Here is an 18,354-nt window from a genome sequence, read left to right as displayed (position 1 = left end):
GCAGAAAGAAAAAGGTATTCAAAATTATAGAACCTAGAAATAAATGTTAACAATTTAATGTGTCTTCTTGCCTTAGGATTCTATTACTGTGAAAAGACATCATGACTATGGCAACTCTTATAAAGGAAAACATTTAATTGGGGCTTGCTTACATTCAGAGGTTCAGTCCATTATCATTATGAAGGAAAGCATGGTGGTGTACAGGCAGACATGGTTCTGGAGAAAGAGCTAAGAGTTCTATATCTGAATTGGTAGGCAGCAGGAAACAAGAAAGACATTGGGCCTGACTTGAGCATTTGAAACCTCAATACCCCTCTCCACCCTGCAGTGACATGCTTCCTCCAACAAGACCATACCTACTCCAACAAGGTCACATATTAAATAATGCCACTTCCTATGAGCCTACTGAGGAAATTTTTCATTCAAAGAACCATATCCTTTTGAGATTTTTATTAATGCATATATTACTTGTTCCTTAAAGTCTGTACAGCAATACTTCTGTTTAAATAAATGTTATGAAACAACAGGGCTTTGTCATCAATTAGCTTTGGGAGATGCTGGATTAATCATATGTAAATATGGTAATTTGCTCACCAGATTTTAGAAACCTTTGATAGACTAATACAAATCTTGACAGAGGATAAAATAAGGAGTATTTTATAAAATACTTTTTAACATAGTGAACATAACATGTGGTTTAACTACCTCCAAATATAGTATTTAAGGCACTTCTGTTTATTTGGTATTGTGAATGTAATGCAAGTAATAGTTTAAATTTTAATTTTCTTTTTCCCTCTTACTTCAGAGTTTAAAATTATTTGGTCCAGGGATATGTTATTTTCAGTAAACAAGGCACTGTTCTGAGTAGGTAATACTAGCTCTGGCTATTATTATTAAAGGGTTTGGTACAGCCACACACTCTAAATACTGTGTTATGTCCTTTCACATGAATTGCTAAAAGTACAATTGTTGGGTTATATTCCATGATCATATTAAGGTTTTAAAATATTAATCCAAATATCTTTGTACATATTTGTACTTTAGGCCCTCAGCTCTCCTTAAGGTGTCCTTAAGACTATGTTATTTTAGCTGGCCATGGTGATACATACCTTTAATGCCAACACTAGGGAGGAAGAGGCAGGTAGATCTTTGAGTTAGACATTCTGGTCTACAGACTCAGTTCCAGGACAGCCAGGTCTACAAAGTGAGACCCTCCCTGTTAAGAGAGAGATTGTGATCTTGTTATTTTAGACTGGAGAGATAGTTCAGAGGTTAAGAGCACTTACTGTTCTTCAGAGGACCTAGGTTCAGTTCCCAGCACTCACATGATGCCTCACAACTGTCTGCAACTTCAATTCTGAGGAATATGATGCCCGCTTTCTGGCCTCTGTGGATACCAGGCATGCATTTATTATACAGACATACATTCAGGTGAGCTAACATGGGCCAACTATATTCACATAAAATCAGAGAAAATTTAAAAAGGAATTCTTGACACAAAAGAACAGAATTAAGTTTTGGTAGCAATATCTTCTTGGGTGGGCTCTGTTTGCTAGAAGCAAGCAGAGGTGCAATTCTTTTAAGAAAAGGCTTCCTGACTCAGTGGTAGCAGCCAAAACTGTGCGGCTCCTTTAAGAAGGCTTCCTGGTTTGTGCTTTGTGTTAGTTGCACAAACAGCTCTGGCTCTTTCAGGAGGCCAAACAATTAGATGGTGTCTGTGAGGAAAAAACAAAATGCACCTGGTCAAAAAATAATTACAGATATGCAATAAAGACAGATTCAGATGAAAAACAACTCTAAATGGGTCCTGGTGTTCGATAAATGTATGTAGGCTTGGGAGAGAGAAGAAAAAGAGTATAGAGAGTTATAAAAAGAAGTAAATTGTTTCAAAAATAGAAGAAAGTCTTTAAAGAGACAGAGTACAGACAGTTATAGATTAAAGGAATAGAGAAAAATAAGCCACACAAAGATGGAATACACACAGAAAGTCTGGATTATATATATTATTGTGTTTAAATTTTTTGACTGTGAATGAGGTAAGTACAGAGAGCCATTTTATTGTATGGGCAACTAAGCTAAATCAACATATGTAATTTAAAGGTATCTTGACTTCAAATTTTGGGTCTAATGATATGTTGCTTTGGAAAAGAGGTTCTAGTTTTGTTTCCACAGAGGATGAGAACCTGTGTATTCCTTCCAGACTAATGTGGTTCAATGGAACAAGATCCCCTGAAAGGTGTCTTTAAACCCCTAAAATTACTTCACCCAACAAAAAGTAGGAAGCAGTTTGGAAAGAACTATGCCCACATTCCCAAATATTGTTTATAAATATTTGCTTACATTTAAAGATGGAATATGCTATAGAGATAAATACTTTGCATTGGTATGAATCTTGCATTATTAATTCAAATTTAAGATCAATTTTGTTATGTGTATATTTCTACTCTTGATTAGGGTATTGTGTTTGTGCAGCTCATTTAAAACTACAATGTATAATAAAGAAATATAGATTAATAGATTATCATCTATAATCATCAAGCTTCTAGACATCTTATTTAGGTTTTCTAGATGTACAGAGATATATTTCAGATGGATAGTTATTCTTCAAACCTTTCAAAGACTGACAGAATATGGAATTTAAAATGTTTTAAAAGCTTAGGACTCTTCATGACAATGAGACACATCTGCTCCTGGCAGCACCAATCTGTTGCGGGAGCTCCTTCCACTCCTTCAGCCGCTGAGATATTAGCCCATTGGGGCGTGGTCTCTCTCCCTTTAAAAAAGCAGCCACTTCCCTCCTCTCGCTCTCTGGCTTCCAGCTCCGCTTCTGGCGATTAGGCTCCCTTCCTGATTGCACAGAGGGCTGTTGTCTGGGGCGGTGATCTGTAAGTTTTTCCCCCTTAAATAAATAACCATTCTATTAATCATAATTCCAAACTGGTGTGGGATTGTTTGTGATTTACGCCTTCACCAATCTACTTCAAGAGGATGGTGGGCATCAAAGAGGCTCCTTATGGAGTTGAAATGGACATGCAGGAGCCACAAGAAAAATGACTGCTGAACTTGCCTAAAGAAGGTAAGATGGTCCTTCAGGGTTCCTGCTTCATGAAAGAGTCTGCCAGACATTCTTCAGAACACAGAAAAAAGTGACTGACAAACTGCCAATATAGGCAGAACTGTATTTGAAATTTCCTGTTTCATGGAAAAGTCTGCTTTACTATGGACCTATAGGCTGAAGATGGATGCCCCAATGATACAGAAGAACTTGAGTTAACTGTCAAGGCAGTGAGATGTGTCTGACAATTCTAGAACTTTGAAAGTTGCTTGCAATGCACATCCTGTTTACTTAGGTAATATTATATCCTTCTAGAGTCTTTGATAGAATTGAAGAATAGATAGTTACAGTTTTCCTTAGTTATGATAAAATATAAAGTGGATATAAACATTGTAACTAGAATTATTGGCTGGTAACTGTTTTGTTGTATATAATCTTTTATTTTTAAGTTAAAACCTTCCTTTTTATTTAGACAGAAAAGGGGAGGTGATGTGAGATTCCCCTCTGTATGCTGTGAATACCATTGGTTAATAAAGAAGCATCATTGGGCTTATTGCAATACAGAATAGTGCAAGGTGGGAATTCCAAGCAGATAGAGGAGAAGAGAGTAGGTGGAGTCAGGGAAAAGCCATGTAGCCACTGGAAAAGAAAGACGTCATCATCTGGAAACTTGCCAGTAAACCATGAGCCTCGTGGTAAAATATAAAATAATAGAAATGGGTTAAAATGTAAGAGCTAGCAAGGAATATGCTAGAGTCATTGGCCAAGCAGTATTTTAATTAATACAGTTTCTGTGTGGTTATTTTGGGCCTAGGCATCCAGGAAATGAAGAAGCAGCCTCCAACTACACCCTCATACAAATAAAATAATTTTTCATTAAAAGAAAATAATTTGGGACTCACTGTATAGCTCTGACTGGCCTTGAACTCACAGAAATCCACATACCTCTGCTTCTCAAGTTCTGGAATTAAAAAGCATGTGCCACTAAGCCCAGTTTAATATTTTAAATCTTAAAAATAATATTGGGTTAATTCCTTGGTGATTTATTTTGTATATAAGACAAGATACTGCTCTTTGGCTTTGGCTGACCTGAAACTTACTATGTAGACCAGTTTGGCTTTGAACTCACAGCAATTCCTTATCTCAGCCTCATGTGTGCTGAAAATACAGGACCAAACCCTACAGGTTCATTCTATACCCAGGATTTTTTTTCTTTGAAGGTGTATTTCACCATATTACCAGACTTCACCAAACTTGTAGACCCAAAGAATCTTCCTTCCTCAGCTTCTTTAGTATCTAGATATGCAAATACATGTCACAATGCCTGGAATTCCTGGCTTTAAAAATATTTAATTATGCTATTTATCTTTCTGCTTAGTGTCTCCAATTTTTTGTAATCCTTTATAAGTAAGATATACTTATTGCATAAAATATAGTTTTTTTGAGACAAGGTCTCACTATGTACCCCCTGGCAGGCCTGAAACTCAATATATAGACCAGAGTGGCTTTAGAGAAATCCTCCTGCTTCTACTTCCCAAGTGCTGAGATTATAGCCATGTACCACCAATACCTGGCATCACTGTGAAATTATACATATGTATAAATCCTTTAGATCATATTTTCCACACTCAAAGTTAACCCCCCATTTTCCTTGTTCCTGCTCATACTCATATTCATATCCCTATTAGTTCTCTCTCTCACACACACACCCAAGTCAATTCCACATGAGTGAAATATGAAATACTTGGTTTTCTAAGTCTGGCTTATTTGGTTTAACACAATGATCTACATTTCTGTCTACTTCCTGGGAAAAAATGACAAGATTATAATTAAATAAAGTCAAACATTTTCTTTTCCCATTCACCCATGGGTGTGCCCCAAGGCTACTTCTATGTCTTTGCATTATGAATTGTGCCACAACAAACATGGGTATGTAGGTATCTCTACTGTGTGCTGTTGTTTGAGTTTTTCTGGGGAAACCCAAACAAACGTATATTCACTCCAGATAAAGCACCAATAACAAACCAAATAAACAATCTCACCTTCATTAGCTTGGTGAACTAACTAACTTATTAAGATTACTTACAGGAGTATTGGTGTCTTAGTTAGGGTTTCTCTTGCTTCAGTGAAACACCAGGAACAAATAGCAGGTTGGGGAGGAAAGGGTTTATTCAGCTTACACTTCCACATTGCTGCTCATCACCAAAGGAAGTCAGGACAGGAACTCAAGCAGGGCAGGATCCTGGAGTCAGGAACTGATTGATGGCAAAGCCTCAGAGGAGTGCTGCTTATTGGCTTGCATCCCCTAGCTTGTTCAGCCTGCTTTTTTATAGAATCCATGAGTACCAGTCCAGGGATGGCACCACTCCCTACAGGCTGAGCCCTACCCATGGATCACTAATTGAGAAAGTGCCTTTTAGGTGGATCTCATGGAGGCATTTCCTCAATTAAGGTTTCATTGATTCGGATTTGTGTGTCAACTTGATATAAGGTTAGCTAGCACAATTGGTAAAAGGTTACCTACAGGAATGTGACTAACTCAAATGTAGGTGAATCACTGAAAAGCTCACTTCAGCATGGGTAATTGTAGTGGCATTTCATTTGTATTTCAATAATAAAACTTGCCTAAAGATCAGAGAGTAAAACAGCTACAATGGTCAGCCTTATAGCCAGACAGTGGTGACACATATTTAATCCCAGTAGCCACACTAGTTGCCATAGAAACCAGGAAGTGCATGCCTTTAATCCCAGTGGTGCACACCTTTAATCCCAGCCCTCGAAAGGATTATAAAATGGGAAGAGACAGATCTCAGACACATTCTCATTCTGATATTCCTGGCAGAAGAATCACCATTTCAGATTAAGGTTGAGGTAAGAGCAAGTAGCTGGCTGCTTTGCTTTTCTGGCCTTCAGGTTGAACCCATTTATCTCTCTTGAGTTTTTATTAATCATGCTTCAGGTAATCACTCAAAAAAGTTGTATATCAATATTTCCCTGTAAAACTTGTAGAAAGCCTGGCAGGTGAGAGAGTTTCTCTTCTGTAACAATGGTTTACTGCTTATATAACCTTAGAGATGGGTCTTGTAAACATTGTTTCAATTTTCGGTGACTTTTAAGGTTTTTTATTAACTTCCTGAGTCTTCCTTCCTCTTCCATATGAAAGATAATGTATCACTTCAGAGGAAATTTCTATACAACAGATACTAATGTTAATTCATTTGAGTATTTATTCTTTTGAAGAATATCCATAATGATTCCCATAGTGGGATGCACCAGTCTACATTCCCACCAGCAGTGAATGAGGGTTCCTTCCCCCAGCCACAACTTTGCCAGCTTTTGTTGTCATTGATTTTCTTTATTTCTAAGATTTGCTTTAATTTCATTCACATGGGCATTTTACCTGCATATAAGTTTGTGCACCACATGTGTGCAATACCAGCAGGGCCAAAAAGGATGTCAAATCTCCTAGAACTATAGTTACAGAGGGTTTTGGGCCACCATGGAAGTTCTGGAAATTAAACCCCAGCCTTCTGCAAAACAACCAGTACTCTTAACTGCTGAGTCACCTCCTCAGTCCCTTTGCCTATGTTTTAGATTAGTACTTTTGCTTATTAGTCAGTATGAACTCCTTTTATAATCTGTATACTAACATTTTGCAAGATATCTTGGGGGAGGGAAATGTCTTTATTAGAAGATTGCATTCTCACTCTTGGCATGATTTTTTAAGTTTTATTTTATTATTTATTTTTTTGTTTTATTTTTTGAGGCAGTATTACTCTGTGTAGCCCTAGCTGTCCTCGAACTCACTCTGAGGACTAGGCTGGCCTCCAACTCAGAGATCCGCTTGCCTCTGTGTCTAAGTCCTGAGATTAAAGGTATGTGCCCCATCCCATGATATTTTTTAATGAGAAGTATTTAATATAATAATTGTTGCCTTTTGGTATTTACAAAATCCTTTTAACCACCAAAGACATAAAAGAATTGTAACATATTACTTTTCTGAGAGTTTTTAATTTTGCCTTTCATGTTTATATCCTTAAGCTACTTGAAATTAATTTTTTGTAGTATGACTTCAATCTCATTATTTCATTTTGCTGAAAGTTATAATTTTCCACACATGAACTTTGAGCTGAACTTCTGTACCGAAAAGCAGTTCTAGGAATCAAGAATAGCAAATAGTTGTCATAAATTCCAAGAAGCAATAAATTCCAAGGAGCAAAAGCAGATTCTGAACAATGACTACCTTGAACTGAAGCCAGCCAACCATAAAAGGCATGGAAATGTTGAAAGACAGCTGTGTGAGTACCTATCCTGTGCTCTGAGTCAGCCACCTTGCCCTCCAGTACTTTTCCATTCTCACCTTTGCCCCAGGAAGCATACCAGCTAATTTTTGCTCAAGGAGTCACTATGTATTCAGTCCTTCCAACTACAGTAGTGTGGATCCAGTATTTGCTTCACCCCTAATTAGTCTCTGTTTCTGTTTATAAATGAGTACCTAGTATGCCTATTACTACTCAATGAGACTATTACTGTTCAAAGCCACCTCAGTTATATTATCAAGTGTCTGAATATGTGTAATGTATTTCTAGGCTCCTCTCTTCTATTTCATTGACTCACTTTACATGCCTCAGCCACACTCCTTTCATTGCCATACCATAAGGTACTACAATTTAGAAGATTGGTTCTCCAACATTTTCTCAATGGTACTCTGGTTATTCTACTCATTCCACCCTCTCTGATTCTCTCTCCCTCTATTCTATTTCAATTTGAAATTTGCTTAAATTTATGTTATGCATTTGAGTGTTTTTGCCTGAATATAAGTATACGCATCATGTGTGTGCCTATACCCTTGGAAGCCAGAAAGCGGTGTCAGATCAGCAGGAATGGGATTTATACATGATTGTGAGTCACCATGTAGGTGCTGGTAACTGAACCTAGGTCTCCTGCAAGAGAAAGAAGTACCATGTATGCCACTAAACTGGAAAATGTAAAAGAAATGGACACTTTCTTAGATAAATACGATTTACCAAAATTAAATCAGGACCAGGTGAACAAGCTAAACAGACCTGTCAGTCGCGAAGAACTAGAAGCTGTTATCAAAAACCTCCCTACCAAAAAAAGCCCAGGGCCAGATGGTTTCAATGCGGAATTCTACCAGAACTTCCAAGAAGACCTAATACCTATACTCCTCAATGTATTCCACAATATAGAAACAGAAGGGTCATTACCAAATTCCCTTTATGAAGCTACAGTTACTCTGATACCAAAACCACACAAAGACTCAACCAGGAAAGAGAATTACAGGCCGATCTCACTCATGAATATCGACGCAAAAATCCTCAACAAAATACTGGCAAACCGAATCCAAGAACACATCCGAAAAATTATCCATTATGATCAAGTAGGCTTCATTCCTGAGATGCAGGGCTGGTTCAACATACGAAAATCTATCAATGTAATCCATCATATAAATAAACTGAAAGAAAAAAACCATATGATCATTTCATTAGATGCTGAAAAAGCATTTGACAAAATTCAACATCCATTTATGTTAAAAGTCTTGGAGAGATTAGGGATACAAGGGTCATACCTAAATATAATAAAAGCTATATACAGCAAGCCGACAGCTAACATCAAATTAAATGGAGAGAAACTCAAAGCCATCCCGCTTAACTCAGGAACACGACAAGGCTGCCCACTTTCGCCATACCTCTTCAATATAGTGCTGGAAGTTCTAGCAATAGCAATAAGACAGCATAATGGGATCAAGGGGATTCGAATTGGAAATGAAGAAGTTAAACTTTCGTTATTCGCAGATGATATGATAGTGTACATAAGCGACCCCCAAAATTCCACCAAAGAACTTTTACAGCTGATAAACAGCTTTAGTAATGTGGCAGGATACAAGATCAACTCCAAAAAATCAGTCGCCCTCCTATACTCAAAGGATATGGAAGCAGAGAGGGAAATCAGAGAAGCTTCTCCATTCACGATAGCCACAAACAGCATAAAATATCTTGGGGTAAATCTAACCAAGGAAGTGAAAGATCTATTTGACAAGAACTTTAAGGCATTGAAGAAAGAAATTGAAGAGGATACCAAAAAATGGATGGACATCCCTTGCTCTTGGATTGGGAGGATCAACATAGTAAAAATGGCAATTCTACCAAAGGCAATTTATAGATTCAATGCAATCCCCATCAAGATCCCATCAAAATTCTTCACAGATCTGGAGAGGACAATAATCAACTTTATATGGGAAAACAAAAAACCCAGGATAGCCAAAACAATCCTATACAATAAAGGATCTTCTGGAGGCATTACCATCCCTGACTTCAAACTCTATTACCGAGCTACAGTAATGAAAACAGGGTGGTACTGGCATAAAAACAGAGAAGTCGACCAATGGAATCGTATAGAAGACCCGGACTTTATCCCACAAACCTATGAACACCTCATTTTCGATAAAGGAGCTAAAAGTTTACATTGGAAGAAAGAAAGCATCTTCAACAAATGGTGCTGGCACAACTGGATGTCAACCTGTAGAAGAATGAAAATAGACCCATATCTATCACCGTGCACAAAACTCAAGTCCAAATGGATTAAAGACCTCAATATCAGCCCGAAAACACTGAATCTGATAGAAGAGAAAGTGGGCAATACCCTACAACAGATGGGCACAGGCGATCGCTTCTTAGGTATAACCCCAGAAGCACAGACATTAAGGGCAACATTGAATAAATGGGACCTACTAAAACTGAGAAGCTTCTGTAAAGCAAAGGACACTGTCACTAAGACACAAAGGCAACCTACTGACTGGGAGAAGATCTTCACCAACCCCGCAACAGACAAAGGTCTGATCTCCAAAATATATAGAGAACTCAAGAAACTAGACTTTAAAATGCTAATTAACCCAATTAAAAAATGGGGCGCTGAACTGAACAGAGAATTCTCAACAGAAGAAGTTCAAATGGCCAAAAGACACTTAAGGTCATGCTCAACCTCCTTAGCGATCAGGGAAATGCAAATCAAAACAACTTTGAGATATCATCTTACACCTGTAAGATTGGCTAAAGTCAAAAACACCAAGGATAGCCTTTGCTGGAGAGGCTGTGGAGGAAGGGGTACCCTCATCCATTGCTGGTGGGAATGCAATCTTGTGCAACCACTGTGGAAGTCAGTGTTTCGGTTTCTCCAGAAATTCGGGATCAACCTACCCCTGGACCCAGCAATACCACTCTTGGGAATTTACCCAAGAGATGCTCTATCACATGTCAAAAGCATTTGTTCAACTATGTTCATAGCAGTATTATTTGTAATAGCCAGAATCTGGAAACAACCTAGATGCCCTTCAATGGAAGAATGGATGAAGAAAGTATGGAATATATACACACTAGAGTACTACGCTGCGGTAAAAAACAATGACTTCTCGAATTTTGCATGCAAATGGATGGAAATAGAAAACACTATCCTGAGTGAGGTATCCCAGGCCCAAAAAGACGAACATGGGATGTACTCACTCATAATTGGTTTCTAGCCATAAATAGGGTTCACGGAGTCTACAATAGGCGAATCTAAAGAAGCTAAGTAAGAAGGTGAACCCAAGGAAAAACATAGAGTTATCCTCTTGGATAAGGGAAGTAGACAAAATTGCCGGGGGGAAAAGTGGGATCTTGGGGGTGGGGTGGGATGGGGGTTAGGGGAGATGGGGAGAGAAAAGGTAGAAGGGAAGGAGGGTGGACTTGGGGAAACAGGAGGATCAGGATAAAGGAAGGTTGGATAGGGGAGCACGGAACCACAATTCTTAGTTAAGGGACCCACTTTAGGGTGGGCAGGAGACTTGACCCTAGAGGGGCTCCCAGGTGCCCAAGCTGAGGTCCCCAGTTAGTTCCCTGGGCAGCTGAGGATAGGGAACCTGAAATGACCCTACCCTAGAGCAATACTGACGAATATATTGCATATCATCCTAGAACTTGCATCTGGCGATGGATGGAGATAGAGACAGAGACCCACACTGGAGCACTGGACTGAGCTCCCAAGGTCCCAATGAGGAGCAGAAGGAGTGAGAACATGAGCAAAGATGTCGGGACCACGAGGAGTGCACCCACCCACTGAGACAGTGGAGATGATCTACTGGGAGCTCACCAAGGCCAGCTGGACTGTTACCAGAAAAATCATGGGATAAAACTGGACTCTCGGAACATGGCGAACAATGAGGGCTGATGAGACGCCAAGGACAATGGCACGCGGTTTTGATCCTACGCAATGTGCTGGCTTGGTGGGAGCCTAGCCAGTCTGGATGTTCATCTTCCTAGATATGGATGGAGGGGGGAGGACCTAGGACGTACCACAGGGCAGGGAACCCTGACAGCTCTTTGGACTGGAAAGGGAGGGGGAGAGGAGTGGGGGGAAGGGGAGAGGGGTGGGAGGAGGGGGAGAAGAGTGGGAGGAGGGGGAGAAGAGTGGGAGGAGGGGGAGGGAAATGGGAGGCTGGTGGGAGGAGGTGAAAATTTGTTTTTTTTTCTTTTCTTTATCCTCCTTTTATCAATAAAAAAAAATCAAAAAAAAAAGAAAGAAAGAAGTACCACTACCCAGTGAAACATATTTCCAGTTCTCCTTCCTTTTATTTGTTCTATGTGATAGCGTTACTGTGTATTCCAAAATGACCTTGAACTTATGGAAATCCTCCTGCCTCAGTCTCCTGAATGCTGGAATCACAAAGATGTGCCACCATACCCTGGCTACTTTGACTATTTTTGTTTTATTATAATTCCATACATATAAAAAATAAATTGATAAGTTCCATAAACTTTCCAGAATTGCATTGACTCTGTAGAATAGATTCAGCTCCGACAACTTGAAGAAATGGACTCTTCTAAATTATAGACAAATTATGTCTTTATTAATAACTCTTCTTTAATTCTGTAGAGTTTTATACTTCTCTTCAAGAAAGATAAGTGTATAGTTCACTAATCCCTTGATAGTTGACTGTTTTAGATATTACAATGAAACGGTTGTTTTAATTTTTAAGATTTGTTTTAGGTTTTTTTTTTTTTTTGGTTTTTTGAAACAGGGTTTCTCTGTGGTTTTGGAGCCTGTCCTGGAACTAGCTCTTGTAGACCAGGCTGGTCTCGAACTCACAGAGATCCGCCTGCCTCTGCCTCCTGAGTGCTGGGATTAAAGGCGTGCGCCACCATCGCCCGGCGATTTGTTTTAGTTTTAAGTGTGTGTGCATGTGTGTGTACATGTGCCCTCAGAGTACAGAAGATGGTGTTGGATTCCCTGGGGTTAGAGTTGCAGGCACTTGTGAGCAATCCTATGTATGTACCAGGATCTGGATCAGGTCTTCTGGAAGAGCAGCAAGTATTTTTAACTAAAGCCATATTTCTATTCCAATAAATGGTATTTCTTGTTTGTTTCTTTGGTTGATTAATTTTTTGTTACAAGCTATTTATTCATAGTATTTTATTACAGCATCCTGAACGGATGAAGACAAGCTATGTAGTGGTGACTGTTCATTTTAAATGGGTGAATTTTGTAGTATGTAACTATCATTTTTTTAAAAAAATGCTTATTTCATAAAAACAATGCAATTTTGTTTTAAATTGCATTCCACATCATCAGTGTGGTTGAATGTTTGTGGTGGTTTGAATAAGAATGGTCCCATAGGCTCATATATTTGAATGCTTGGTCATCAGAGAGTGACACTACTTGAGAAGGATTAGGAGGTGTGGCCTTGTTAGAGTAGGTGTGGCCTTATTGGAGGAAATGTGTCACAGGATGTCAGCTTTGAGGTTTCAAAAGCCCAAGCCAGGCTCAATGGCTTTCCTTCTGCCTGTGTATCCAGATGTAGAACTCTTAGCTATTTCTCCAGCACCATGTCTGCCTGGGTGGTGCATTTGCTCTCCACCATGATGAATGACAATGGACTAAACCTCTGAACTGTAAGCAAGCTCCAATTAAATGCTTTCTTTTATAAGAGTTGCTTTGGTCATGGTGCCTTTTCATAGCAGCAAAAGAGTGACTAAGTATCTTTTCCACAAATAATATGGGTTTACATGCTCTCCAGTAGTTAATATTGTTAATTTTTTAATTTGGTAATGAATGGGAGTACAATGGCATTTTATTATAATATTAATTTGCATTCAATCCATGTCTTCATGTGTATATTGGCTATCTTAGTCACTATTCTATTATTGTGAAGAGACACCATGACCAAGCTAATTCTATAAAGAAAAGCATTTAATTGGAGACTGACTTACAGTTTCAGAGGTTTAGTCCATTATCATCATGGCAGGGAGCATGACAGCATGCAGGCAGGTGTTAGAGCAGTAGATGAGAGCTACATCCTGATCAGTAGACAAAATGACAGAACGATGGAGCATGGCACTGGGCCTGACTTTTGAAACTCCAAAGCCCACCCCCAGTGACATACTTCCTCAAACAAAGCCACACCTACTCCAGGAAGGCCATACCTCCTAATCTTTCTAATTCTACTAAAAAGTTCCACTCCCTGGTGACTAGCCATTCAAATATACGAGCATATCGAGGCCATTGACTGTGTGTATTTTCTTCATTGTAAAATGTTTATTTATGCCTTTTGTCCACTTCTTTACTGAACTGTGTTTTTCTTGTTAATTTGTAGTACTTTTGTTCCCATTCCTACTAAGGCCCCAGTGACAAACCAAAGTTGTAGTCAATGGAAGTTCTTCATGGAAAACCAAGGAGTTTATTGGGCTTACTTAAGAGCATGGGTGAGAGGGCCACTGATTAGAGCAAAGAACCCACACTTGAAAGCCTTTATCCCACGTGGATGATGGCTTCTCTATAGCCACACAGATGGGTCTTCATTCTCTTAACTTTCCACAGTTTATATACACTAGTTCCTCCCCAGGAACCAGAATAATTAGGACAAAGTTGCATACAACTTATTGAGAGCAATGGCTGAAAACTCAAGTGAGAGTCCTATGACCTCCCATGTGCCCTTCTTCTATGAGGAAAGGTTTACAGTTAACACATCCAGCTATGATGATCTTTTAATAGCAGACACAGATGAATTAATGAAGATGGTGGCTCTTTGGTTCAGAGGATAATGCTGTGCAACATCTTTATAATTCATAACAGTAATCCTCTGTTGCTTTTATGTATTGAAAATACTTTCTGCTAATATTTATCAAGTCCTTTTTGTTGACAGAGGTTTTGGTCCTGCCTGGTTCTGCAGCTATTCAGTCCTAAAGAAACACACAAAGACCTACACTAATTATAAACTGGTTGGCCTATTAGCTCAGGGTTCTTATTAACTAACTTTTATATCTTAAATTAACCTATAATTCTTGTCTGTGTTAGCCACGTGGCTTGGTGCCTTTTATCAGTGATGCATTCTCATCTTGCTTTCTCTGTGTCTGTCTGGTGACTGCAGACTGAGACTCTCCTCTTCCTAGAACTCTCCTAGTCTTGCCTCCCCACCTATACTTCCTGCCTGGCTACTGGCCAATCAGTGTTTTATTAAACCAATACAAGTGACAAATCTTTACAGGGTACAAGACTATTGTCCCACAATACTTTTCACCATTATGTTTATTATATATTTTTTGTGTGTCTACATGTGTATGAGAGAAACATACAGAAATAGAGAGGTGTATGCATCCTTATATTATAGTTTCATACATGCGTGATTATACAGAAAGGAGGATGACCTATGTGTTCTGGTCTATTGCTTTTCACCCTATTTTCTTAAGACAGGGTGTCTCACTGAATATGGAGCTATGCTGACAGTCAACAGATCCTATTATTTCTTTCCATAGCTCTGGGGTTATAGGCATGTGTGGCCATGACCATCTTTTAAAGTGGATGTTGGTAATTCAAATGCAGGTCCTCCACCATCAATACGACAAAATAACGGACCACAGAATGGGAAAACTCCACATCCATCAGAGAGTTAACATCTAAAATATATAAAGAACTCAAGAACTAGAAACTAGACATTAATAAATTAAATAATCCAATTTAAAATGGGGGTACTTCTCAACAGAGGAATCTCAAACAGCTGAGAAACACTTAATGTTCAACATCCTTAGTTGCTGGTGGGAGTACAAACTTGTACAGTCACTTTGAAAATCAATATTACAGTTTCTCTGAAAATTGGGAATTGTTCTAACTCAAGACCCAGCTATACCACTCTTGGACATATACCCAAAGGATGCTCCATCAAACAAGCACACTTGCTCTACTATGTTCATAGCAGCTTTATTCACAATAGCCAGAACCTGGAAAGAACCTAGAAGAATAAATAAAGAAAATGTGGTACATTTACACAATGGAATATTACTCAATTATTTAAAAAATAATGACAGCAGGAAACTTGCAGGCAAATGGATGGAAATAGAAAAAAACTGAGTGAAATAACCCAGACCCAGAAAGACAAATATGGTATGTACTCACATATAAGTGGGCATTAGCTGTTAAGTAAAGGCTAATCCAAAAACCCAGAGAAGCTAAGTAACAAGGAGGGCTCAAAGGGGGTTGAATGGCTCTCCCTGAGATGGAGAAATAGGAGAGATTTTGATAGTAGACTGGGGGAAGATGGAGATGGGAACGAGGTGATCAGGTGATAGGGGAGTGATGAATGGAGAGAATACTGGAGGAGACTACTGGAATTGAGGGGCATTTGAGAAGCCATGTAGAAACCTAATACAGTGGAAACTCCCTAGAATCTACAAGAATGACCCTAGTGAAGTCTCCTAGTAATGGGGGATATAGAGCCCAAATCTGCCATCTTCTATAACTAGGCAATTCTCCCAGCATTGGGACTGAGATATCAAGCCAGTACAAAACCTCCAACCTACATTCTGTCCTGCCTGCTCAATATGCTGAGCTAATAGTGGCACAGAACTTGTGGGAGTGGCCAAGCAATGACTGATCCAACTTGAAGTCTACACATACCATGAGAGGTAGCCCACACCTCACACTGCATGGATGCCCAGGAACCAGAGACTGGTTATCCCAGAGACTCAGGATAGAACCAAATATCACTGGCACTTAAAAAAGTCAACAAAAATGATTTCTAGTGATATTCTGCTATACTCATAGATCAGTGCCTAGCATAATCGTTCTCAGAAAGGCATCATCCAGCAACTGATGGGAGCTGATAGACACACCCACAGCCAAACACTAGAGGGAAACAGGGGGGAATCCTTAGGAAGATGGGGAGGAGAGGATCATAAGAACCAGAGGGGTTAAGGACATCAGGAGAACACACTCACAGAATCAACTAACCAGAGGTCATAGGGACTCAAATATACTGAAGTGGCAATCACAAGCACTCTATATGGGTCTGAGCTAGGTCATCTCCATATATGTTATGCTTGTGTAGCTGTCTCTGAGTCTTTTTCCTGCTCCTGGAACCTATTTCCTCCTACTGGATTGCCTTGTCTAGCCTTGGCGAGGGTTTGTGCCTAGTTTTACTGTAACTTGTTACGCCATGTTCAGTGCATATCCCTAGGAGGCCTGCTTTTTTATTTTTTTATTTTATTTTATTTTATTTTGGATTTTTGAGACAATGTTTCTCTGTAGTTTTTGGTGCCTGTTCTGGAACTAGCCCAGGCTGGCCTCGAACTCACAGAGATCCGCCTGCCTCTGCCTCCCATGTGCTGGGATTAAAGGCGTGCGCCACCACCACCCGGCGTGCTTCTTTATTTTTTGAAGAGAAAGAGGAGTGAATCTTGGGGAGAGGGGAGAGAGGGTGGGGATTGGGAGTAGAGGAGGGAGAGAATACTGCATTTGGTATGTAACATATGAAAAAAAGAATTAATTTTTTTAAAACAAAATAAGAACTATGGAAACAAAACAAAACAAAAACCTCAGATCTTGATGTTTGAACAGTAAGTAATCCTAGCCAATGAGTCATCTTCCCATTCCCTTATAGTTTAAGGATTGTTTTGTTTTAGAAAGTATTTGATGCAGCACAAGTTGGTCTCAATTCACCCTGTAGCAGAAGATGGATTTAAACTCAAGATCCTCCTGTATTTACCACCCAAGTACTGAGACTACAGGTATGTGCCAGTATGCCTGGTTATCTTTTGGGTTTTTTTTTTAAAGAAGTTCTTATTTCTCCTTATTTATTTATTATTTACATTTGGAGACAAGGACTTTGTATCCCAAGCTGCCTTCAAACTCACTATGTGGCTGAGGGTGACAATGACTTTCTGCTCCTCTTACCTCTACCTCTTAAATGCTAGGAATATATATTAGAAGGGGGGTTTTTTTTGGTTTTGTTTTTATTTTGTTTTGTTGGTTTTGGCATGCTGGCTAGGCAGTCCACTAACGAGGTTCATCCCCATTTGCATATCACATAAAGCAATGCCCCAATTTCACCTTTTCCAGTTCCATATTCAGTTAATAAAAGACCCTCTTTACTCATCTATTTTTATTGTTTAGTACCCTTGTATATGTGCACAGGTGTGTTACAGGGTTATCCATTCTGTAACATTGTTCGATGTATTCTTTCTCTGAACCAATCTCCCCTCCTTCCTTCTCCCCTCCCCTCTTCTCTTGCCTTTCATTCTTTCTCCACTTAAAACTAGTTCCTCTAGGCATATGTGTATGGTATAAGTTATTAATAATGTGAACTCATGGTTTTAGGACAGGGTTCCCAAGGAGCCTTTAGGCCCAGTAAACATTAATTTTGCTCAGAAAGCCTTTTATTTGTCTCCAGGGCATTTGGATATTTTGGGATCTTACTCTGATTCTTAAAAATTGTTTGTTCCATTGGCTTTGGCTGATTCCTAGAAATTGTGTGGCATCAGCAGTGGGAGAGTAAGTAAAAACACTCTTGAGGCAATCCCATCTTTCATCACTGAACAGCATACACCAATATAAATGATGGTACCAGCAGCACAGGAGCGTAAAGGCATTTTCACAAGTCTAAACTTGAAAGGTGTATTGGCCTTGTGACCACACTGATTTAAGAGCCTTGAATCTCGTCAACCCCCTGTATCCTTCAGGCTTCATTGGAAAGCTGGTTGGTTCCTGATGGTCCCAGCTATCTGGATGTAAAATCAACTCCTGGGTTGCCTTAGCTAGGAACCAGGGGCCTGCTGGTTGCAACTCATGGATAGTAAAGGGGCAGCAGATGCAGTAGCTGAACGTTTCTGGATCTGCTCCGGTATTTCAGGCCTGCGGGTAAAAGCGAGATGGAATTCTATCTTCTAAAGCTGCAGCCTGCGCAACTCGGGCCCGCAGAGGCGTGGCAAGAGCAGAGCGTCCGAGCAGCCCTAAGGTACGCCTTCTCCAATCGCTAG

This window comes from Microtus pennsylvanicus, chromosome X (assembly GCF_037038515.1).
Source record: "Microtus pennsylvanicus isolate mMicPen1 chromosome X, mMicPen1.hap1, whole genome shotgun sequence".
Classification (NCBI taxonomy): Eukaryota; Metazoa; Chordata; class Mammalia; order Rodentia; family Cricetidae; genus Microtus; species Microtus pennsylvanicus.
The sequence above is the reverse complement of the archived record's forward strand: the minus strand, read 5'-3'. Positions refer to the sequence as shown.